The 26,081-nt window shown below is 42.0% G+C and overlaps 1 long non-coding RNA gene across 1 annotated transcript in view; it reads right to left on the reverse strand.

Annotated features, from left to right (window-relative positions):
• LOC144305878 (uncharacterized) overlaps positions 1-25,854 on the reverse strand; it is a 63,979-nt gene extending 38,125 nt beyond the window's left edge. Inside the window, exon 1 of the long non-coding RNA XR_013372899.1 lies at positions 25,690-25,854. This is a non-coding gene — a long non-coding RNA (uncharacterized LOC144305878). The remainder of the gene's footprint in view (positions 1-25,689) is intronic.
• Positions 25,855-26,081: the final 227 nt, after the last annotated feature.

Here is a 26,081-nt window from a genome sequence, read left to right on the forward strand (position 1 = left end):
ACTTTTTAATCTACTGTCAAGGTTTCCGTTAACATTTTGGACTTCTCAAAATGTCTCAGTCCAAATTTCATTGGTTTCCAAGGAATAATTTCACCCCTCTGCCTAACCACCATCTGTTTTGCATTTTTTAAACATGACTTTTATCTATAAGCACAGTTCACCCACCAAATAATTACTATGACCACTCTCTTAAGTACATACATTAGTTTCTGAACTTTTCCTTCTATGACCTGAATTTCTTATGTTTCCAGAGTTTTCAGCCTCCAAGAGACCAGTTAAGTCTTACTTTGCAAATGTTACTTCATCAAAGAAAAATGGCATCTTGACCAGGGAAGGGGGCTTAAGCTTACATTCTTGGGTTTACATCCCATCTTCATTAAAAACCAACTATGTTAGAATCACGGACTATTAAAAGTGAAGAAAAAATTTGAGATAATTTAGTACAGCTTTCTTATTTTACAGCTACTTAAAGAAAAGTCCTTGTGTAGTTTACTTCTCTACCACTAATTTGGAAGTACTAAGCTCCATTTGAGAGATGGCTCAAATAAAGTGAAATTAATTAACTTTTGAAAAGAATTTCATTTCATTTGTCCTTGGTATCAGATGAAAGAAGATTAAAAAAATAAATCCAAAGTGTTAATATCAATTACCTTCAAGGAATATGAAAAAAAATGAGAAAGAAGGAACGAATAGAAAAATAGCTCCCTAGTGCAGTTTAAATTTCTTGATCACATAACTGCAGACCGAATAAAATGAAAGAGGCATCACTGTAGTTCCTCAAAAACTTTGGAAACCTCAGAATTTTCTGATTTACATAGTGCAGATTATACCCTAAAGAGCTGTCAATTATGGCACTTTGTGGAGATAGTCTTAGATTAGGTCATAAGATAAGGCAAAAATCTCATTATAGGCAAAGGATTTGAAAAGACATTTCTCTGAAGAAGAAATACAAACAGATGATAAACACATAAAAAGATGCTCAACAACATTAGTTGCTGAGGATATGCAACTCAAAACTACAATAAGGTACCACTTCCTACCCATTAAGATGGGTATGAAGACTCAAAAACAAACAAAAAACAAGAGTGGATGAGAATGTGGGCTGTCCTTTGCCAGTGGGAATGTGAAATGGTGTAGCTGCTGTGCAAAACAGTTTGGCAGGTCCTTAGGTAGTTAAACATGGTTACCATATGGTCCAACAATTTCACTTGCAGGTAGGTATATACCCAAGAGAATTAAAACCATATGAACAAAACTTGCACATATACAAAAACTTATACACAAAACTTCATGGCCACATTATTCATAATTGTAAAAAAAATGGAATCATCCAAATTAACTGATGAATGGATCATTATATCCATATAATGAATTATTATTCAGCCTAAAAAGGAATGAAATTAGCATGTACTGACACATGCAACAACACAGATAAGCCTTTGAAACATTATGCTGAGTGAAAGCAGCCGGACACCAAATGATTCCATTTATATGAAATGCCAGAATCAGCAAATCTACTGAAATAGAAAGTATATTAACAGTTGCCAGGGGCTACAGGGGGCAGGGAGTGACTACTAACAGGTATGGGATTTCTTTTTGACCTGACAAAAATGTTCTGGAATTAGATAATGGAGATTGTTGCACAACTTTATGAATATATTAAAACAACTGAATTGTATACTCTAAAATGGTAAAATGTATGATATGTGTGACAGTTAACTTTTGTGTCAACTTGACGGGGGCCACAGGTGACCAAATTAAACCGTATTTCTGGGTGAGTGTGAGTGTTTCCAGATGAGATTAGCATTTAAATCCGTGAACTGAGTCAAGTAGACAAGCTGCTCCATTGTGGGTGAGCACCATCCTGTTCTCTGAGGGCCTATAGAGAACAAAAAGTGGAAGATTCATTCCTTTCCTTCCTTCCTGCTTCAGCTGAAACATCAGTTGATGGGAAATATACCCTTGATTCCCCTGGTACTTAAACCTTTGGACTCAGGTTAGAATTATACCATCAGCTTTTCTGAGTCTCCAACTTGCAGGTGACAGATGGTAGAACTTCTCAGCCTCCATAACCACATGAGCCAGTCCCTCATAATCAATCAATCAATCAATCAATCCTATTGGTTCTGTTTCTCTGGAGAACTCTAATACAATACCTGAATTATATATTAAAAAAGAAGCAATTATTTATTCTGACCTTATAATTGTAGTCCCTGGCCAAATGCAGCAGTGACCCTACACTCCTCCCAATTCTTGCATCTAAAGAGTCACACTGAGCTCCTTGTATTTCTCAGATGGGTTTCTTCTCAAGGATTCTACTTCCACACTCTTCACTCCAACCCAGATTCTCATCACACTACGCTGTATTTACAGCAATTGGTTTCTAACTGGACTCCATTTTTACCATGAATCATCCCACTCATAACCCACCAAATATTTTAAATATATATATAACTTGTCTCATACATGTATTCTTCAACAGCCTAAAAATCTGTAAGGCCTCCCTGTTACCGAATCATCACATTTAGACCTCATCTATGAGTGGAGGCCTGTATCGAGCATCAGATCTTCTCTTACTTTATAACTTTCCACTCCTTGCCGTGCAGATATGCTCCCTCTAAGTAGTCATGCCAATCTCCTCCACATCTCTCACATTCAACTTGTCAAGTCTTGTACTATACTCTGGCTATTACAGATTATCATTGTCTGAAATGCTCCTCTCTTTCCCTTCATCAGTCTAGGATTCCTATTTTCTTTCAGGCTTTACTCAAAGCTCCCTTCCTTCAGGAAGCTTAGCCTACTCTGAATATAGTAAAAGTAGTAATTATACTAAATATCTACTGTACTAGGAGATTTAAACATGCTATTATTGCTTTACCATTGTGATGATCTAGTGAGGTAGATAGTATTGTTCCCATTTATAGATGAGAAAGCCAATGCTCTGAGAAGTTAAATCATACACACAAAGTCTCATAGCAAGGAAGTGTCAGAATTGAGATGTGAAATCATTGCCGTTAGGCCCCAAGTGTCATACTCTTGCTTCCTGGAATTTCATATGATACATTCAAGGTTTTGTTCAAGAGTTTTCTTTGAGAATGTTGTCTCCTCTAACTATGGAATGTTTTTTTCAAGGGCAAATATGGTTTCTACTAGCACCAGTTAGCTTTCTTGGTAGCAAGCAAACAAAACTCTCTCTAGCTATCAAGGAGAAAGCAGTTAACTGGGTCAATACCAGAAATCATCTTTCAGGCTATAGAACCAGGCTCAGAAAACCAGAAAGACCAAAGAAAGGTTAGGAAAAGGAGAACATAGCCAAGATCCTTGCCCCCAGAATAATCTGGTATGAAAGATACCAGTGACATGACTACCCTGGTTATTTGATAGCATTGCTTCTGACTGAGTGTTCTCTCTCACTGTTCCTTCTTTAAGTCATTCCCTCTGGATTTTCTAGTGGCCAAGCTAGGACAGAAGGCAGAAAAGAAGATATCTTCTTTTTTAGATACTACTTTGAAGTAGAAGGTGGAGGGCCCTCATCCAAATAGCCACTCTAGAGGGGTTGTAATAGTTTGGATAGTGCCACAAATATTCACTTTTCTTTCTTTCTAATTGTGGGCTTGGCCATGAGACTTGCTTTGGCCACTGAGATATCAACAGGAGTGACATGAGCAAAGACTTGAAATAACTCTGCATAATGGGCCCTTCCTTCTTCTATGTGGCTGCCATTTCCATGAGAAGGACATGCTATGAGAAGTGTCTGCCCATTGGCCTGACCCCAGAATGAACATCTGCAGAACAGAGCCACTCCAGATGACTTAGTCCCACAGTCGAGACAGAGCTGACCAAGCTGAACTTCACCACAGAATGATGAAGGTGATTATAAATGCATATGGCTACATGTCACTGAGTGGTTTGATACAATGGACTTCTCCCAAATAGAAAGAATGATACATTCCCTCAAAATGTCAAATGTTCACTGGGCTATATCTTACTCTATTGTATTCCCTATTTGGCCAATTCCTTACATAGGGACACAAAATGTCCACTCAATGTAGTTATCTACATTTGTTAGCTGTCTTAGGATAATACAGAGTTTCTGGTTGCAATTTATAAAAAAATAAAAAGTGGAAAACCAATTTTGACATCCTTTTGGGTCAACAGGGCCCGGGGCTTCCCAGGTTCATGAATATGGAATGTAAAATAATTAGGAATGCTCAAATAAGTAACTTACTTCTTAGAGTGGCAGGCAGGATTCCATAGGCTTGGCAGTGAGACCCTAACTAGAGAAATTTGACATGGAGGATTTAATTACATGCCTTTGCTAGTGTGAATTAGACATTATATGTGGTCCTATAACCAACCAGCTGCACCTGTCCATCGCAGTCAAGGTAATCAAACCCAAATGTCCTCGATAAGACTAAAGCATCAGGTATAAGGAAATTAAAAATTCTAAAACATTATTTTTAAAAATCCCCCTGTTCCGGTTCTAGACCAATCAATCAACCAGTATTCACTGATCTTCATTTAACTACCTTGTACTAGGTATGCCCCTTAAACCCTACAGGGCCTGTATTAAGAGTAGATAGAGGTCCCATAGCATATGTCTAAATATTTAAAAGTTAAAAATCAAGCTAACAAACCACAAAACAACATATGTTCTATCCTCCTACCTTGACAAATATGCTTTCATAAAAACAAATAGAACAATGACAACAAAATAGAAAGAAGCAAAAAAGTCTACGGTTTTTATATAGTTGAATTTTATTTTATTTATTTATGTTTTTTTAAAGATTTTATTTATCTTTATGAAAGACACACACACAGAGAGAGAGAGAGAGAGAGAGGAAGAGACACAGGCAGAGGGAGAAGCAGGCTCCATGCAGGGAGCCTGACATGAGACTCAAACCCGGGTCTCCAGGATCACACCCTGGGCCAAAGGCGGTGCTAAACCACTGAGCCACCCGGGCTACCCTATATGGTTGAATTTTAACTGACAAAATTTAAATATTTTGCTCATGTTTCTGTGTACTGTTGATGGGCTGGCAATTTGGGGTGAGTAATAAGATACATATATAATCCAAAAATAATTATATGTTTATTTGATGTAATTTCTTCTTCTTTTCCTTTTTTCATCAAAATCGCTATGTTGATATAACCAAGATTTTCATATAACTTATAGTGCACTAACGGTAATGACCTAAAGGATTTATATGGAATATTGGATTCAAAGCAAACAATTTAAATGTATTTTTATTAAAAAAAACAAAAATTATATGCTTATTCTTCACATTTTCAAAATGTGACCTTTTCAAGATATTTAAAATTATCTATTAAGAATAAATGACAAATTCTAATCACAATTAATGAATATCAAAAATTTAGCCAATGTATTTTTTAAAAAGCTGAAACTTTTATTTTAAAGGTTTTAAAAATTGAATGAAAGCTTACTAACAATTTCACTCCTAGATATATACTCAAGAGAAATGAAAATGTACATCCACAAAAAAACTTCTACGTGAATGTTAAGAGAAGCATATTCATAAAAGCTAAAAAAAAGGGAATGAACCTAAATACCTACTGATTGATGAATGGATAAACAAAATGTGGCATATCCATACAATGGAATATGATTAGGCAATAAAAAGGGAAGAGGTGCTGATACATGCTACCACATGGATGAAACCTGAAACCATTATATTAAGTGAAAGAAGCCAAGTCACAAGAGACCACATAATGTATGATTCATCTATAGGAAAAGTCAAAAACTGGCAAATTCATAAAGGCAGGAAGTAGATTTGTAGCTGCCAAGAGCTTGGGGGCAAGGATGAGGAGATTGGAGATGACAGATAAGGTTAGCAGGGCTTCTTTTAGGGATGATGAAAGTGTTCAAAGATTGTGGTGACAAATGCACAATTCTGTGAATATACTAAAACCACTGAATTATACACATTAAATGAGTCAATTGTGTGAAATGTGAATTATATCCCAAAAGGCTATGAAGATCTTATTAAATATTTTTAGAAAGCTAGAAATATTTACAATTCTAGCTTTTGGTGTTCATCAAGTTGTTCAGGTAAGGAATTGGTATCATTCCTCATGGATGATATGTTTGGGCTTACACACATCCAAATTAAAAGGCATATGAATTGCTTAACATTACAAACTGTTCTCAGTCACCGCATGCACAGCTACGAACACTGCCTGATTTGTGAGTATCTCTGAAACCACAAACTGGGACATGGGAGGAAGACACTGCTCCACACTATTGAAAAAAAAGAGTACGTACTTCATTATGTGAGAATCTATCTCAAGGACACTGAAAGGGAAAATTGGACAATTTTTTACTCTTACCTAAATGCTTCTATGGATCAAATCATCCCCACAGTTTAAAGCAAGGTCCATCTTTGATGTCAGCAGAATAACCCACAAACCTTCACAGCATTTGAGTGTCGTTGCCTTTTGATTGAAGGATGCAGGGCAAGAGATTTGGAGAAATATTTCTCTGGGTCCTAAATGACATTAATCACTAGAACAGATGCTTAGAGTCACAGGTCGTGCTGGGCCAGAACAGAACACTGTATTCTGAGTAACAGAAAGGTCCTTGTGTTCTTTATTAAATTTATTTGGGAAAAGCAGAGTAATCCATTTTGCTGCCTGTAGAGGTACAAAAAGCAATTTGTCAGCCCTATGTACCCAGGGTTGGAATGAACGAAGGACACAGAGGCAAGGCTGTGGAAGACCCAACACTTAACCAGAATGATCTGATCCTGGCTGTTTTCTTGGCTTCCCACAGTCATCTCTGTTTCTTTCTGCACATTCCATTCCTTACTAAGCCCTGATCAGGCAAAGACGCTGACATAGGTACACAATATCCATTTCCTTTTCTCACTGGCTACACAGCTAAACATTGCCTAGCTTCTCTTACAATTCGTTGGGACCTTATGATTGAATTCTGGCCAATAGAAATTAAGTGAAAGTGACATACATCATTTTCCCACCTGCCCTAAAACCACTCACATGAACTTTTATACTTTGTCTCCTTGTCTCGTCTGACAGCCAGATTCACTGGAGCCAATGGAGGACTCCAAGTCCCTAGAATGTGATGGAACCACATCATAGGAAAAGCCTGGATTCCCAAATGGTGTTGTAGACCAGAGCTCTTGCTCCAGCGTGAAATTGACTGGGTCACTAGCAAGAAATAAACTTGTATTATGTCAAGCTCCCAAGCTTGTTTGCTTCAGTAGCTAGTTTCACTTGTCCCGCCTAATATATTGTCAAAAATCATTAGGTAGGAAACAAGAGGCTTTCTCTAATTACGTAAATGAGAGCTTCATCTACTTCCAGGTTTGGTATTTTGGATCTTTTTGTCTCCTCGGTTCTGAAACGGTTGTTAGGTATGAAGAGTGATTGACTGAGGGCAAGGTGGGTGGAAGATACAGGCATCAGGGTTAGATGAAGCCCTCAGGCCCAAATCTCCATAAGAGCTACTTATCTTGTTCTTTGCCTCCTGTTGTCTGTTACCTGATGGCAATCTTAGAAAGCAGAGCCCGCAATAAAATCTGACAAGCAGAATAAAACTATGGCAATGGCATCTGGACTGATTTGTCCTCAGATTATCTTGAAATTGATGGAACAAAGGAAGCTAAGCCACTGCTGCTGAGACCAGCAGCTCTGTATGTAGCACATCCAGAATTTTGCTGTCTTCAACCACTGAGACCAAAACTGGCTGACCCCAGGCTGGAGATGGGTCATTTTAAGGGTAGGACTTAACGGAACTCCTACCAGTGAATAATCAGCTGTCAACTGGGAGAGAAACATGGATGGCGACAGGACATTCTCTGAAGAAGGCAAATCAGCAATCCCCGTGGCATAAGGGCTGCTCCAAAAGGGGCTAAGAAATCACAATGAAGAGCCAAGAGTTATATAAAGGGCAGGCAGGCATTGGGCTCCTGTTTTTAAATGATTCTTGAGCAAGGGTTGTGAACGCAAAAGCCTACCAGGCTGGACCTGGTAGGACCTGGAAATGTGTAAAGTGGGCTAGGTGTTTTCCTTATTATTTGTGGCAGACTTGGTTTAACTGACTTTCCAACTTTCTTTTTTTTTTTTTTTTTTAGGATTTTATTTATTTATTTGACAGAGAGAGAGAGAGCACACAGCAGGGGGAGCAGCAGAGGGAGAGGGGGAAGCAGACTCTCCACTGAGCAGGGAACCCAACTCTGGGGCCTCTATCCCAGGTCCCTGAGATCATGACCTGAGCTGAAGGCAGACGCTTAACCGAGTCACCCAGGTGCCCCTACTTTCCAACTTTCAATAGAAATAGGGATATAGTAAAGAGGAAAGATAAACATTTCCTATTACATCCTATATGGATATAAAAAGAGGAAAGAAAACATTTTCCACAACACAAGGAAAATGAAAATGGCAATGACCCTCCCATTTCAGTGTCGGGAGGCAATAAGGAGCGTCAGGGATTTTGGCAAATGGAAAAGCATGCATCCTGCTCCTCATGAAGCAGTTGCTGCGTGGGTGGGGCTAGCAGCATTTTATTCATCTGGGATGCTGAACCCAGTGTTTCTGGATATTCAGATATTTTAATAGATATTAAAAATAAAATTACATATTAAACTCTTTTTTTATGTTAGTGATGTTGTTTTGGAAAACATTATGTGGGCCAACATTTGCTGAGCGAAACAGAATGCCTCCATGGTTTGGTTTGGGTTTGAGCTAGAATGCTACCTGTTTTCAACCTCTGCTATACAAGCTGGATGAGCCTCAGTTGCTTCTATTTCTTTGTAAGGATGTAGATAAAATGAAGAATAAAACTGGAAATACTTCCTCCTTTTCTGGAAAGTTTCTTCAACTTGTTCTATGATCTGGAACTCATATGTCTAGAGCAGCTCTAAAAATCTAATGGGAATCACATATATAATTTCAAATTTTCTGGTAGCTACATTGAAAAAGTGAAAAGGAACAGATAAAATTAACTTTAGGAATATATTTTATCGATGGGCTAAATGGGTGATGGGTAGATGCCATCACAAGGAGGGCACTTGTGATGAGCACTAGGTGTTATATGTAAGTGATGAATCACTAAATCTATACCTGAAATGAATTTTACCAGACATGTTAACTGCCTAGAATTTTTTTTTATTTTTTTAAAGATTTAACTGCCTAGAATTTAAATAAAAACTTGAAACCAAAATAAAATACATCAAGCACAGCAGCATAGTCAACATATAATCAATATGAAAATTTTCAGTGAGATACTCTATACTGTTTTTGCTATTTATACTCTTTTTAAATCCACTTTATTTTATACTTTTGGCACATTCTCAGTTTGGACTCACAATATTTTTTGTGCTCAGTGGCCACATGTGGCTGGTGGCTTCTGCACTAGCAGTACAGGTCTAGAGTCCATCCCTTGGCCTACTTTGGGAGAACTCAAGAGCGGGACTTGAACCAACCACTGGTAGGCGTCATCTGAGGCCGTGATTGTCAAAGTGTGGGTCAGGAAACGCCTGCATCCAACTCATTTAGGGACCTTATCCACAATAAAAATTCTTGGGACCTCACCTTCCAAGACTACCATGTGGAATATCAAAGGTGAAATGGTGGCACCTGCAATTTTAGTGGGCAGTGCCGCTGATACCAAAGCACGGTAAATTTTGCAAAGCACTGCCTTCGAGCTGTGGAACAGATATTTTTGTTTTGTTTTGTTTTTAATAATGTCTTTGTGGCCTGGATAATTTTATCAACTCAGAATAAACCAGGAGTTGATTGTTGCTATGGCATCAAAACCACAGCTGCTGTCAGCCAGTAATTATTAAAACTCTACTCCACCTGCGCAATATGAAGCAGCTCACGGCAACTCTCACTCCTGGCACCATTTCTCCATCTGAAGGGCGACAAGTGGCAATCATCTATACCACTCTGCTCCTCCTGGGGAGAAACCCTGCATAAATGGAAGCTTTAAGCCTTCCCTTTCTCTCTTGGATTTATCAATGTGGTTTCTGAGCTCCAAATACTGGCCATTGTTTCAATTGGATTGAAAATGGGCCGGGCAGCATTATAGGGGTAGTGTCTAGATTCCTGATGTGTTTCTCCAACTGGATGTTTTTGGGTTTGCACAATGGGGCCAGAAGGAAGTCGGGATGCCTCTGTGAGCTCACATGTGTCACAAACTGCTAAGGTAGAGTTCTGAATTCATTCTGCCTTCAATTCCCCACTCAGCTTCCTGCAGGAGGCTTACAGCCAAATTTCCAAACCTGGCGATGCATCATCCTTTCCTCCAAGTGTGGAAGATTCCAGTATCTCCTTCATCCTGTGCTGTTCAGAGGCCTTGCAAACTATGATTAAGATGGGATCCTCACAACTTTAAGGCATTATAACATAGTGTCTTAATGCAATTTTTAAAAATGCCTTATGTGTCATTAATTTCCCAGGGAGAGGTAGCAGGTGATTTTAAATACTTGACACATGGAGGGAAGAGAAACCTGCCTGAGCCCTGATGGATCCTGGAAAAGAGGATAGAAGCAAAGGGGATGGTTGCAAAGGGGATGTTTCAGGGGTGGCTGTCTGGGCGGGGGTGGGGACCAGCCCCGGATGTTGGCCTGCTTCTCCTACTTTCCTCCTCTTTCCCCACCTCCTTTCCCTTTTCCTACTCCTATTTCCTGTTATTATGTATCTTCCTGTCAGTTTCTCCATGGTTCCCCACCCCCTGTCCCAATAAGGTCACAGGAATTCTAAGCTCCTGAAAGACAATTCTATGATACTAATTATATGTCTTGAAAATGAAGCCCTAGCCTGCAGGTGGTACCCGCTAACAGCTATCACTATTACTATTATTATTGTTATTGTTATATTATCACTTTAGCTTTCCAGGACTGAATGATCTTTCTTTGCTTTTGTTGCTGCGCTGGCTTTGTGTGCCTTCATTTGCTTTTTGATAAGGCATTTTTCGTAGTCCTTTATGCATCCTTTTCTTCTTTACCCAGAGTTAAATATAGCAAGAAAGAATGCTTAGATATATTAAGACAGATGCTGAGAAAATAAAATGTTGCTTTCAAGCCAAGCAATGCTGAATGGCAGAAATATTAACTAAAGGTGTGACATTTTAATATATGTTCACACAAATATTTAAGGACCTATTCTGTGCCAGGCAATCCTCCAGACTCTGCAGATAATATCGATGAACAGGAACTGAAAGTCTCTGCCCTTCTAGTGCAGGAGACAGACAATAATAAATTATAAGCAAAAATGTACCAGGGGGTGATGAATACTATGGGAAAACAAAGCAGGGAGAGACATAGAGAGGGTTGGTGGATGGTTACAATTTTAATTAAGGTGGTTGGGAAGATCTCACTAAGACTGTGACCTTTGGGCAGCCCTGGTGGCTCAGCGGTTTAGAGCTGCCTTCAGCCCAGGGTGTGATCCTAGAGACTCAGGATCGAGTCCCACGTCGGGCTCCCTGCATGGAGCCTGCTTCTCCCTCTGCCTGTGTCTCTGCCTCTCTCTCTCTCTTTCTCTCTCTGTCTTTGTGTGTGTCTCTATGAATAAATAAATAAAAATCTTTAAAAAATTAAAGAATGTGACCTTTAAGCAATGATCCCAAGACAGCCAGACACATAGACTACCTGGAACGTTCTTTCCATAGATGAGGGTATAGCAGGTACAACAGTCCAATGACAGGACTGTGTCTGGTATACTTTCCAGAACTTCATCAATTGAGATTCTTGGTGGCTTATAGCAGAGGGAAGAGAAGTAGCATTGAGAAGAAAACATTTTGTTTGAATTGACCCTTGGGAATTTTCACACATAAATGACTCTACTTCTGCTTAGGAAAGCTTATTTTAAAAAATGATAGTAGATGAACTGAGTCGATACTTCACTGATGAATTAGGATAAGGTCCCCACATACAAGCCTTCTAGAGAAGGGAAGGAAATGGAAGAAAGTAATAGTTATTCTATGTTACATCTGCACTAGATGTTGGAAAGGTTACTTGGAGGCCCCCAAGTCTTCAACAGTTTTGGAATAGGATTCAGATCCCACAGACCCGAGCTCTCTCAGCTCTCGGATTCCTTGCCTCACCAGCATACATAGGATTCCCACATCAGAGATTTCCTCCTCCTGTCCTGCCAGGGGCTGCTGAGGCCCTGGGAGTATCAGCTTATGTACTCAGGCATCAGCCTGGTTGCAGCTGCCCTCTGCTGCTCCCCTACATCCTCGCCTCCCCCCACCAGTCATTTGTCACTCAGCTGCTCAGCTCACTGGCTTCTGGGCATGGGGATGCATGATGGCTGAAGCAGCGTGGTTGTCTGTCCTCCACCCTAGCCTCAGCATCCAGCATGAAGGGTGTGGGCAGCAGTCCAGCCCACAGCACCCCCTTTCTTCTTGAGCCTGATTAGAGCTGTGCTAAAATGTCACGGGTTTGGTGAGACTGTTCCTCTTCCGCACTTGAACACTCCCTCCTAAGGATGTCCATCTCTCCTTGGAGTGACTGGATCAGAGCATATTCAGAAGCATCCACAGTGTTGCTGTTCTGGAAATCAGCCCAACCCTCCAGCCCTCAGGTCCCTTACAGATTCCTTCCCACTCAGTCAGACATGCTCCCAGATGCTCCCACCCTTGTCACAGAAGCCACTCAAGCTACTTTCTCTTAAAGGCTCTTGAAACATCAAGGCAAGTCAGGAGACCATGCACAGTAGCTCATTAGCTTTACAGAAATTTTTCTCTTCTTTTCTTTTCTTTTTTAATTATTTTATTGTACTAAGAACATGTAACATGAGACCTACCCTCTTAGCAAATTTTTAAGTGAACAGTACAGTATTATGAACTAGAGGCACAATGTAGCGCAGCTCATCTCTAGAGCACACTCATCTATTCAACAGAGACGTTACGCCCATTGATTAGTTGTTCTCATTTTCTCCTCTTCCCAGCCCCTGGTGACCAACATTCTACCTTTTGACTCTATAAATTGAACTATTTTAGATAGTTCATATAAGTGGAAGTGCACAGTATTGGTTTTTCTGTGATTGGCTTATTTATTTCTTTTAGCATAATGCCCTCCAGATCCATCCATGTCACAAAGGGCAGAATTTCCCTCTTGGTGAACTTCATGTTCAAACCCCCAAGAGGTGTAAGAGGTTTCCTTCTTTTATATCTTTAGTCCCAAAATGTGGTAAAATTCTGAGTTCTTAAAACCACCCTATAGGGACCATAATTTTCTTATTGGTTCCATATGTTTCCCAAATGTGATCTCAGAGGTTAGCAATCACATTCTTCTACCGCCCAGTTTCCCTTCCTGAAGGCCAGAAGCCACCAGAGACGAAAACTAGCCTCCTGGTTTGTAGGTTCCACTGGGTCTTTAGAAACCACCTCCTCCTCAGTGACTTTCTGCCATGTCTCTATCTTGTTAACTTGCTTGGGTGGTTTTGTAGTGGCCCAGTGCTCTGAGAGTTCTGGGAGGTACCAGGTATTTATTAAAAAGCTCTTGTTACGTTATGGGTGCCAGTTGATTGCTCTCTTACTGATCCCAATCAACAGATGGAAAGAATTTTTCTTTTATATCAACGTGCACACTTTGACGCAGTCCTCTGCATCCACCACTTGCTGTTCCCAAACACGTCAGACACAGCACACGCCTAAAGGGCTTTAGGATCTATTGCTTTCTCTCTACCCCTGGGCAGTCTGTTTTTTCCACTGCCAAGAAAGCAGCCCTCTTTCTTCCTCCTGACTGATCTTCCCTCCAATATTTGGGATGGTTGTGGGGAGAGTCAGAGTCTGAAATCACTCAAATCTAAGGTAAAACCAAACCAACCCCCAATAAAGCCACCCAAAGGGGAAACAAAACAATACACATCATGCATAAAACAGTGAGCTGGGAGTTAGAGACCGGGGTTCACATTAGTCCAGTGACTTTACTACTTTGATAGCTGCCTGGACCCCATCGAAGGGTTTCCAGTGCTGATTATTTCACAATAAATCTCTGGACTAACATGGATCTTCCTTCTCTCAGACTAAAAGGCCCAACAACAATAGCATGATGCATATAAATGGGTCTGTAATAAATATTTACTAACTATCTACTAGGTGTATAGTAAGACAAGGAGTCTGGGAAGTTGGCTAATATTCAGCAAGTTACTTAGTTTTAAAAATGGAGTCAACTCTAACTTCTTACCAAGGCGAGCCCAGATAGATTTTAAATACCATGTAAGGAGAGAGAGAGAATGTGTGTGTGTTGGCGGGGAGGGGTGCACCCCTCACCCACCACTATGCTTCATGCCACATGTGTGTTAAGAGTGAGACAGTCATTTCAGTTTACAATCAAGGTGGGATCACAATAACGTAACAGAAAGGTACACCTGTGTCTGAATTCCCCCCCTCTTGTTTCCAGGACCAACCTTGGGTGCATTATTTAACCTCTCTGACTCAGTTTCTTTATCTGTGAAATGAAATCAATTGCGTGTAAGCCAAAGAATTATTACAGGGATTAAAGGAAATTATACGCAAAACCCTTAGCAAAGAGTCTTATTAGAGTAGGCACTCAAGAAAAAAGTTATTTCCTCTTCCTTAGGGAGGAAAAAGTGCACATATGAAGCAATTAGAGAACAAGACAATAGCTACAAAAATGCTAAATTGCTGGTAGAGTCAGTAAGTGCTCAAGAAGCCGGAGGAAGCCAGCTGGCGTCTGCAGGGATGGTGGGAGCTTGGGGCAGCTGGGAACCCTCACCTGGCACTTGCTCCTCGCACCTCTGGGTTTGAACCTCTGACACCACAGCCCTTTGAGGACAGAAGAGCTTTGCCCCACTTGGATTCCACTTTTGTTTAAACATACTGAGGGCTTCTAACCAAACCAACCATCAGAAAAACGTCAATTTTGTAAACACAGACAAGAAGGCTATAATGACATTTGAAACGGAGAGTGACAGTTTGCATCCAGATCTGTCTGCAGGGATCCTTCTCTATTTTTCTCTTCCTGGATCTGTGGCTTGAGGGAGGATATGATGGCATGATGAAATACAAAATTCTCAGCTGCTGATATCAGCAGAAGCGACGAGAAGGGGGTGGGGAGGCAGAAAGCATCTTTTAAGTTTAAATTGTTGTAAATCAGACCCGAAAACTAGGCTATACATTATGCTTTTGTTACTCTGAGAGTTAAATTACAAGGAAATGAACTGTGCATAATAATTCCCCACGTCACTGACTTCCCTGCTGCTCACTTCAGTGTGCTCCCCTTAGCCTCAGGGTCGCTGCTCCGAGCCATCCCTGGGTGGAAGGCGCCCCCTAGCGCCGCCTCCGGGATGGCCTCTGGAGGGGTGCAAGGCTCCCCGGGCGCCCCAACACCTGTTACTCCTAGAGCTCTGTAGGTGAGCCTCTGCCCGTGTCAGCACCCACCCTTGCACGCCCAGGGAAACAGTACGTTCAGAGCATTGTATCAACTACTTGGTAAAAGCCAACGAGGATGAGACCATGTGCACCTGCCTCACCTGCACACCCGTCCCCCCCAAACCCCTAAACCCCCACCCACCCATCACCCCATGACCCTATGCTCCCTTCTTGAGCGCTATTTGCTGAGAGAACGCACCCATGTTGTTGGAGAAGGCTGTCTAACCGAATTCCTGTGGAACAGACTGAAGGATTTAGATTGTTCTGGGGCCCTGCAAGCCTCTGACTGGAATATATTAGTTTTTCCTCAGACCAAAGCAATTTGGAAAAAAAAAAAATCAGAGTTTCAACCAGAGGACTCATAAAGAGGCTTCCAACTGGCTGGGTTTAAACAACAACTGAAAAAAGGGTCTAGTTGAAGCAGAGGCTCTCCCCAGGTTTTCTTCTCTCTTCAGGTGACTCAAGGAGGCAGGCCAGAAAGAGTTCACCCTCTGTCGCCTGCCCTTTGATTATGACTAATGACATTGAGAGCTAGCTGGGCCTTGAACACTCCCTAGCACAGATCTCCCTCCGTCTGTTTCCTGAAAGGACAGGGGGAGGAGGTCATGGGGCCACGCGGCCTGGATTGCCTTAGCCAAACTCCCCTTCCCTTTCCCATTCCCCACCAGATCAGGAGCCAGAGCAAGTGGCCCTGTCACATTTGATTCTGTCAACGTCTACACCATGATGTCCTGCTGGAATCACACATGCGTGTGCACACCCACACACCTACACAGAGCCCGGGTGAGAATGGGAGTTCTCCACTTCTGGGCACGCACAGCATTTCATGTCAGGTCCTGGGTCCTTGAGTGTGCTGGGGCGTGTTTGCACATGCACCCAGTGCACGGGGAGGAGCACACGCGCTGGGATGCACACACCGGCTAGCAGATGCGGGCACTGTATTTAAGCATTACGTATGGGCTTAGCCCCGACAGGCTCACACCGAATTTATGGAGAGCCTCATTCAGTGCAACAGCAATAGGCTCCATTTTAATAAATCCCCTTGGTAGTATAATCATCACTCAGACAGGAACAACTGCTATATGGAGCTCTGCACCCTTTCACTGACCTTTGTACCTTCCCACTGAAACCGAATCCTTCCCATCTTTTTTTTTCCCATAGCACAAAAATTTCATTTTTGAAATGAATCAATATGTGCATGGGGAGTGCAATGGGGGTGGGGGCAGACAGGACAGCAGTGTGAGCGCCCAGTCCAGGCAGGAAGGTAGTCTGCCTACTTAGAGGCATGATTTCCCTTCATAAATACCATGAAATAGAATTTCATGTTACAAATTATTGTGTGTGTGTGATTTTTTTTTTCAGGCAAATGCTTTGTTTCTGAGAGAGCGCACAGGCACCACATGCTGCGGTTGCTATGGTAATTACTAGCCTCTGTTGAATAGGGACGCAAGGGGTTACAGGCAAGTGAACCAACCGGCGAAAGTGCATATTCCGATGACTAAACCCACTTATTTGTGAAAGGTTGTAAGAGGCACTCGAACCAGGAAATGAGGGAGGTGGAGGTAGGGGCACATTTTTACAAACACCCAACGAAACTACGACTATAGTAGTTTTCATCATATTTCTGGAGTTACAAATGTCAAAAGCCCTTGAGCCATTTGCACATAGGTTTCCATAGGCAAAAACCACAATCAATCCTAAAAGCAGTAGAGCCCCACTAGGTAGTAGTAGTTATCCGAGCAATAATAATAATGAGGATGATCATTTCCTGAGTGCATGCGATATTTCCAGGGCCTTGCCTCTTTTATCCCATTTAATCTACACAAAAACCCTGAAAGATATTTGTTTGTTCACATTTTCATTTATATTTATTAAGCGACTTCTGTGAAGGACTGGCTTGCACCCGGAAGACATCAAGATGGGTAAATGTGGTCTTCTCCTCCTGGAACTCACGGCTAGTGGGTGAGACAAGAAGCAAATAGGCTCCTGACAGTGCTAAGGGAGCTCACAGGAGAAAAACTTTCTTATTGGACTTTGGGGCAGTGCTGGACTTGGGGATGAGGAAGCCAAGGGGACATGCAAACAGGGCCTATGAATAGTGAGAGTCCAGTACAGACCAGGAGAGGAGGGATATTCACACTGAGAGAGAAATCAGAACCAAGGCTCAATGGAAACTGATTGGTTCCCCAAAGGGGAGATAGTTCACTGTGGCCAAAACATGGAGCGAGCTGGGGTTGGGAAGAAAGGCAAGAGACAATAGTCAAGGCTAGATTAAGAAGGGTCTTACGATCCATGAAAAGGGGTTTGGATCTTATCCCAGGACAATGTCAATTAATAAAGGATATTTAGTAGTGACACGACACTGTGGCTGATCTATGGCCATGGAGGGGCTACCGGTAGGACTGAGTGTGGTGGCTGAGGGAGAGGAGGCAACGTAATATCCAAGAAGTGACATTATCCTTGTTTTACTTAAGACAGAACTGAGGATAAGAACAGCTACTGAGTGGTAGGATTTGAACCCATGCCCATCTAATTCTAGAGCTTACATTCTTCCCAATAAGCCATCACCTCTGTGACTGAAGAAGAGGTTCCTTACCAAAATCAGCCAGAGAAGCATTGTTGACAAATGAGGGAAGGAGAAGTACCAGCTTTAGCTAACTGAAAAGCACAATGTCCAAAGGCAGACTGGGACATTTTACAGATGGACAATAAGCATTAGAAACAGAGATGCAGGGGAGCCTGGGTGGCTCAGCGGTTGAGCCTCTGCCTTTGGCTGGGGGTGTGATCCCAGGGTCCCAGGATCGAGTCCCACGTCGGGCTCCCTGCATGGAGCCTGCTTCTCCCTCTGCCTGTGTCTCTGCCTTTCTCTGTGTGTCTCTCATGAATAAATAAATAAAATCTTTAAAAAGAGTGAGAGAGAGAGAGAGAGAAAAAAGAAAGAAAGAAAGGAGATGCAGAGGGTGCTCAGGTGGCTCAGTCAGTTAAGCACCTGCTTTTGGCTCAGGTCATGATCTCAGGGTCCTGAGAGAGCCAGATCTCAGGCTCTGCACTCAGCGGGGAGTCTGCTTCTCCCTCTCCCTCTCCCCCTGCCCCTCCCTCCAGCTCATGCTCAATCTCTCTCTATATATATATATCTTAAATAAATAAATAAAATCTTTTAAAAAAGAGAAACAGAGATGCAAACTGTAACATAATTTATACATTTTTAAAAAGGTTTTATTTATTTATTCATGAGAGACACAGAGAGAGGCAGAGACAGAGGCACAGGGGGAAGCAGGCTCCCTGCGGGGAAGCCTGATGTGGGACTCGATCCCAGGACCCCAGGATCATGACCTGAGCCAAAGGCTGACACTCAACCACTGAGCCACTCAGGCATCCCTCAAATAAATAAATAAAATCTTTTAAAAAAGAGAAGCAGAGATGCAAACTGTAACATAATTTATTAATTTAATAGCTGTTTCTTTCTCTTAGCTAAGCTTCCTATGGAAATGTTTTCATTCAATCACAATAAAATGATATATCATCTGCGTTTCTTTAAAATTTTTTTTTCTTAAAAAGCATTAACATGGAAAACATCATCGCATCTTCCACAAAGCCAAAGTTAAAGGTACTTTCTTCATTATTTCAAAATGTCCCTTCTGCAAGAAGCAGCATAATTGACAAATAAATCAACAAGTGCTCTGCATTATTCCAAGAATAATTTAAGATACATGATTAAATCTCTCTGAATTTAATGACAGCTATCAGTTTAACTTACTAGTAAAAGGGTATTTTTTAAAAAGTGAGAGAGAGAGAAAAAAAACAGTGACAAATTCAAACAGAGAATTATATAATCCAACAAGTTTTCCTCCGTCTTAGGCTGTGGAGTTTTGTACTCATTCTATTTTGTTCTAGGATCACCATTTGATATATCTTGCTCTAAATTATTTCTAAGCTCTCATTTAAAAAAAAATACTCCCGACATCTTTAAATGGAAGCCACTTCCATTTGTTTTGAGGAAGAAGCAAACATAAATACAGCAACAAAGTATTTGCTCTGGGTGCATCTTTAACAGGAATGCCTTTCAAAACTGAGGGCTGACATGTGCAACATGCACAGAACAAGCTTAGTTGTGCACGTCTTCTCTGTTTGGACATAACTGTATGGTGATCACACACCATCAGCAGGGGTGGCTTTGAAACCAGGACATACTGGCTTGAAACCCTAAATATAAGAAGTTCTACCATCAAGCGACCAGAACGTGCCAGTCTTGGGCAGGATAAAAGCAAGCAACGGTCTGGTTTAGGTATCAAAGCAATGGACTTGAACAGGGTTTGAGATTTGTGGAAGAAAAGCAGTAGATTTGCTTAGCTCCCCGCTTTTCACTCTTCTTATAACACCCACCACACTCCTCCTCTTAACCCTGACCCATTATCCATTCCCTTGTTTTCTTAGCTTTTGGGGAGGAAGCATATGGGACAGAAACAATGGCACAAGGTTCTCAGAGAAGAGCTGAGAAAGAAGGATAAGAGCCAGAGGGATTCAAATCAGCGTCATCAAAAGAGGAGCCCATCCTTAGGTGGTATAGCTTCCAAGCCACTTTGAGAGGCAAGTCGATGCTGGTTTTGTGCTCAGTGAGTTGACATTTGTGTCAGCACTTTATACTTTAATCTGAGAAATTCATAGCCCTTATGAGGCTCCTTTTAATCATCATACAACCCAACTGTGAGACCAGGAGGTGGTAAATGACGCTATTCTCCTTTGATAGAATCACAGACTGGGGCTTGGATCCATTGAGAGCTGCCCAAGGACACATAGCAGGGAGTGAGTCATTTGACAAAGCAACCCAAAGCAACAGCTCTCCAATTTAGCATTTATCTACCAAGCTATATTGCTTCCATTTAGTTTAGGAGGCTATGTTTTCAGTAGCTTGTGATTGTTCTTTTGTATCCTGTGGGGACTGGATAAAACTTAGAACCCTAATTACATTCAGATAGCATTGGCAATGTTTTCCAGTAAAGTGGATCCCCTCTGCCCTGCTCCTGCCTCCCCAGATGAAAAATGGCTGATCTCAGCCTCTCCTGTGAGTCCTTCCTCTTTCCCGGTGGTTGGTTGAGGGGTGGGCATCTGACCCGATTCTAGCCACTGAGATCAGGTGGGGGTAAGGGGGTTACGGGAAAGAGCTCTTGGAGTCTCACACCCCTTTCTTCTTGCCTTCGAACATTATCACGTAATTTGAGGCTTAGAATTGAGGTTCTAGGAGAATTAGAAGGAAGCCACATGTATCGTTTCTGATGCAGTTAGGATAGTGTCATGGTTATGCATACTGACTTTAATGAATTGTGCATTTGCAAGTTTATCTTCCAGTGGCTACACTGGAGATGTGATATTTGTCGTGCATACTTAACTTTCTTTGAAAGGGAGCAAATCCCGGTTGCTGAGACTCAGAACCTTAGCTGGGTTTTCCACACTGATGACGTTTTTCTTTTAAGTCCAGATGGAACTAAGGATCATGGCATAGCCAGGCGCTGACCTCAGGCCATCATTTTGGCTGTGGTGCACCAGCTCCAGCACCAGCTCCAGCTTCTTCATAAGCCCCAGCTAATTATGTCAGCTTGTCTTTCACTGGGGCCAAGGAAGCTTCTTACTCCATACCCACATCTGTGCCTCCCAATTAGCAGAGCGATGCATTACTACTGCACCACCAGCCCAACCTGCTTTGCTGTGATGCTTTCAAATTCTGTTTTGACCTCCCTGAGTCCCCCTTTGTTGAACAATTACTGCCTATATGGGCTATAATTACTATCACAGTCTCTATCATTGAGCGTGAGAGATGAAGAATAAACACGGTACAGAAAGACAAGTAGCCCAAATACCCTCACTTCATCTTTAAAAAGATGTCTGATGAAACATTAGGGCAAGAGAAAGTACTTATATTATGACTAAGTAGAATGAGTCTTTATATTGTGAGATAGAGAATTGTTGAGAAAACATTCCTTAAAAAGGCAAATCCAACTTTGAGCGATCGACCATTGTCGGTGGTTGGCAGGCAAATGCTTGGTAACCATTTATTGTATGAGCCTTGTATATGAATTGCAGTATTGCCCTATAAGTGTACCTCCCTTCACACATTGTTGAGTGAAATGCCCGTAAAAGAAATCCCACTTTAAACGTCCATTGACTGATTCCATATCTAAAAGTACCCTTTTTTAAAACTAGAAATTGTATGTACGAAAATATTAAATTTTTTGGTAGTTTAAGTTTGGGACTTTACATATGATATTTTCTCATCCTGGGGGAAGGCAAAAGACATCTATATTGCCAAAATATTGCTCATTTATGACCCCAACTTAGACTGGGGACATTGGGCATTGCGTTCTCTCTCCCTGATGGCAGCCTGAGTGCACCATCTTGGTTTGTACACAATCATTTATAGTAAAAAGTGAATAGAAATGGAATAGGAATTCACATAGAAGAGACATTTCTGAGTGCATGAAATGCACTGCTAGAAAGAAATTATCCAGGAAGGACGGGGCTCAGAGTCTGGGAATTGAAAATTTGGTGAGATGAGCATAGGGTTCACATCTTGAGCACCAATTCCTACTGCCACAGCCACTGCTGTGTGTGCACAAGGCCCAAGCAAGGACCAAGGTATCAATATCTCAGAATTCTGAACTTCTATCCCCTCCGATGCACCTCCCACAGCACAGGGCTTCTAGAAGCTGCATGTGGCTCCCAGCACACTATGAAGACTTTGTAAATGTCAAAGGAGAACAAACAGATTTTCCCAGGGTGAAATGTTTTCCCTATTTTCTAAATGAGTGCAAATGTGTTTGTGTGGGAAACTTTAACAAGTTTATAAGAACTTCGCAGCTGGACAAAAGGTGCGCAAAATTGGTTTCCAGACACACACACAAAAAAAAACTCTTTAGAAAGTGGTTAACCTTTAAAGCAACTCCTAAGAAAGACAAAGATTTTTGTATATTCAATGAGACCCTTGGAATAACAATTGCTTGTGTTTTCACTGCCCAGGAGTGTGAAGTAGCAAACAAACCAATTTACATTTCCCTTAGCAGTAGCTTGTTTGTTGTTATTTTCTTTAAGAGTATCAGGGTTGGTGGCTGCAAATGGAATTTAAATATGTAGAGTAAAGAGGCAGTCAAACCAAAGCAAATGAGATTTTGAATAACTTCTGTAATATTTATAATCTTATACACTCTGAATTCCCATCATTTCTCGCTCATCCAAACAAACCCAAATAGGTTTTTGGCCTCTGAGCCTTCTTCCCACTAAGTACAACCAGTATGTGGGTACACACACACACACACACACACATACACACACGTGCATGTGCACACGCACATGGCTACAGTATGAAAACATTCTGACCGAAGACATTTCAATAGTTACAAGAGAATATACTTCGAAACTGTAAGAACCCCTCATGGCAGAGGTATGGAGTGGCTTTCCAACCAAATATTTTGAGCCTAAGCTTGCATCCACAAGAGTCATTCTGGAGTCAAACACATGGGTCTGGTCAGAAGTAAATGTGAGAAGGGAAAGGGATTAGTGAGTAATCACGCTGAGAGGAAAACAGAGAAGAACAGCTCTGGGGAGCAAGAGGGAATCTGCATGGGCAGGAACACAAATTCCCAAGTAATCCACTGCCCCCAAAGTGAAGCTGGAAACTGTCAGGGGCCTCCAGAGCACATGCAATTAACTGCTGGAATGAACTCAGCACACCTGCCTCCTTCTTGATGCGCACGCTCTTCTGGGGACAGAGCATCTCATGGCCTAAGCCTCTCCTGGCCTCAGAGAGTCAGGATGTAGATGCTGATTCTAGAGCTTCACCTTTGTCTCACGCTGTACAGTTGGCAGAAATCCCCTACATTACTTCATGGGACCCTGCCTATCATCTGAGGAAGGACACAAACTGGGTATTATAATATCTCTATTGTGTAGGTTAAAACAAAAAGGTAGAGAAAGGTTGGGTGATGCTGTTCCAAATCAGAATGGCTGGTGAGTGGCAGGACCAGAAGCCAGCCCCAAGGCTCCTGACCCATGGCCTGGTCTTTGTCTTTTTTCCTGCAGCGCCGACATGGCACTACCCGTAGATCTCCAGCTTTATGAAAGGCTTTATGAAGCACACATAGTCTGCAGTATTCCTTCTATGCCACACAAACGTAGAGCTATTCAAAATTCCATAATAATTCCCTACCTATCTTTGCTTTGATGAGTTAGAGGTAAGTAGGCAAAAGAATGAAGCAGGTTATATTTGCTGGTGCCAAATTCCTCCCCTTTCTTTGTTCATCTTTCCTGTTGACTTCCACCACCCTCATGAGGAATATGGTAACGCTTTTTCTCCCAAACGAATCATTAAAAGTCTTGAAGGAAAAGTTGTTTTTACAGTTAACACAGCAAGTGTTGTAAGCCAAGTACTGCTGCTGGATCCTGGGGATACAGAAATGAAAGGCAGGAGCTACATCAAAGAAGGTCCCTTGGTGATGGGAGAGACCAAGGTCAACAAAACTGGTGATGATTGCAAAGGTGGAGATGGGAGATGTCTGTGCAGAGCACTTAGGGCAAGACAAACTAGACTCTGCTCTCCTCTTTCCCTACCTTCAGGCTCCCTCTCTGGAGGAGATTACAAGGTTGTTCTAGGGGCAGGTTCTGGAGACCCCAGGAAATATGAGAGTCTGAAGCTCTGGAGTGATGGCATGGCTTCTCTCTGCTAGCCCATGGTCACACAGCTCCTTAATTCACATTCAGCCCCAAGTGCTATCATTGACTCTGGGAATTGGCGGCTCAAATAATCGTAAAGTGTGGAAAATATAACTGAGATGGGACGGAAGCGAGAAGATCTGGTGGGAGAAAAATGTCAGGAAACCTCAGCAATCTGTCATGCACTGGTGCAGTGAGGTGGCAGTGAGGGAGGATGTAGGGCACTGGTCAGATAGGATCCCGGGTATTGCAGAGCGGATTCAAGAGCTTTTTATTCATTCCACAGTGGGAGCAAGAGAGAAGAGGATAAGCCTACAGGCAAAAGCATCTATGCTTTCCTGGCACTGGGCTCAGATGGAGAGATTTTAGGAAAGGACAATTGCAGAAGGGAATACACCAAGATAAGACTAGTAGCAGCTGATCCAGGACTGAAAGGACATGAAGACCCAGGGCTGAAAGGACAGTGGAAGGAATTAGGGCAACCAGACCCCACTGAAGACAGAGCCTTGGAGGAGGGGCCACCTTCTCACAAGAGATCCAGCTTCTGACAGAGCTAAGGGGATGAGGAAAATGGGGTTGAATAAGGAGGAGACCCTCCCGCCTCTTCCTCCTCTCTGGTCCACTGGTGCCTGTCATTGATCAAATCTAACCGGAAGTCAGCTTGCAAGGGAGCCCTGAAGCCGGAGCCCATAGGGACCAGCCTCAGAGTCAAAAGAGGGGCAAATCTGGGGACGAAAGAGCAAACCCAGCACCTTTGGTTACTGATCTTAATGAGCCAAGTGGAAGAAGAAAAACTGTGAAAACTTGATTTGACATTATAGAAACAACATTAATTTTAGTCACATGTGAACCACTTGCTATTATGCCCTAATCAACACACAGTGGAATAACAATTATAAATATTGTTAAATATCAAAACATTACCTTGTTCTATTGAGTTCATTAAGTTATTCCAATGTACGACCAACATCTAGGACTATTATATAGCTATGAATATTAAACGTATAGCACATAGCATGCGGTGCTTTATATACAGTAAAGCTCTTGGCTCACAAGTTACATAAATGAGGAGGAACATTTGTGAGGAATGTTTAGTCTTGATAGATAAATTGTATAATCCGGAAGTTCACCAGGATTCCTCTTCCCCTGTCGGGGAGCAGTATGCTCTGGCTAATATGCAGGAGTGGCAGTGGTTTGCCTTTACCCTCTCTTTTGTGTTGTGTAAGTCCTCCTTGGAATTGACCTTCAGCTCATGGAGCTGCTAAAGGCATCTCCAAGCCCACCACGGCCCCTTGGAGCTAAGAGCTATCGGTCCCTGGAGGAGTGGACACGCTCTCTCGCATAGAGGTCACAAAGAGATGGGGTTAGAACTGCCCCTTCAACCCAAGCCCCTTCCTCCCCACCAGCCTTCATGTAACTATGGAACAGACAGTGCATGCTTAGTAACCTGCTGAAGAGCTAGGTGAATTTTAGAAGGGAATTACAACATAGGAATGCTGACACTGCAGTTAGCTTGCACTCTCTCCGGAATCTCAGAGAAGCTACCTTTTAAAAGCTCTCCACCACTAGGTCCTACCCCCTACACAATGCCCCAAGGCTATACTCACAATTGCTGTCATGATTTGTGTCCTGGGATTATTATCCCTGTGATTTCACTGCTCTTATATTCCAGTCCTGTGGCCTGGGGGAAAAGGCTCCGGTTCTAGGGGTCAGTCTCCGTGTACACTCTCAATTCCCTTTCAATATTCCCGTGAGCTCTAGGCCTACTGGCCACTTATTTAGTCTACCTATTAAATAGAGAAAGCTCAGCTCCCAAGGACAAACCTTGATTTTTCCTGTGAGAGTGAAATCTAAATCCATATGGAGGGGAAAAGAAAAACAACATTTACCCAATTAATTAGCAAGGCTGTCTTGACCTTTGAATCAATGGTTCCCAATTATCATGATGTGCAACTTTTATTTGTGTCTCATGTTCTGCATGGGAAGCTTGGGCCATCTC

Source organism: Canis aureus, chromosome 36 (assembly GCF_053574225.1).
Source record: "Canis aureus isolate CA01 chromosome 36, VMU_Caureus_v.1.0, whole genome shotgun sequence".
NCBI lineage: Eukaryota > Metazoa > Chordata > Mammalia > Carnivora > Canidae > Canis > Canis aureus.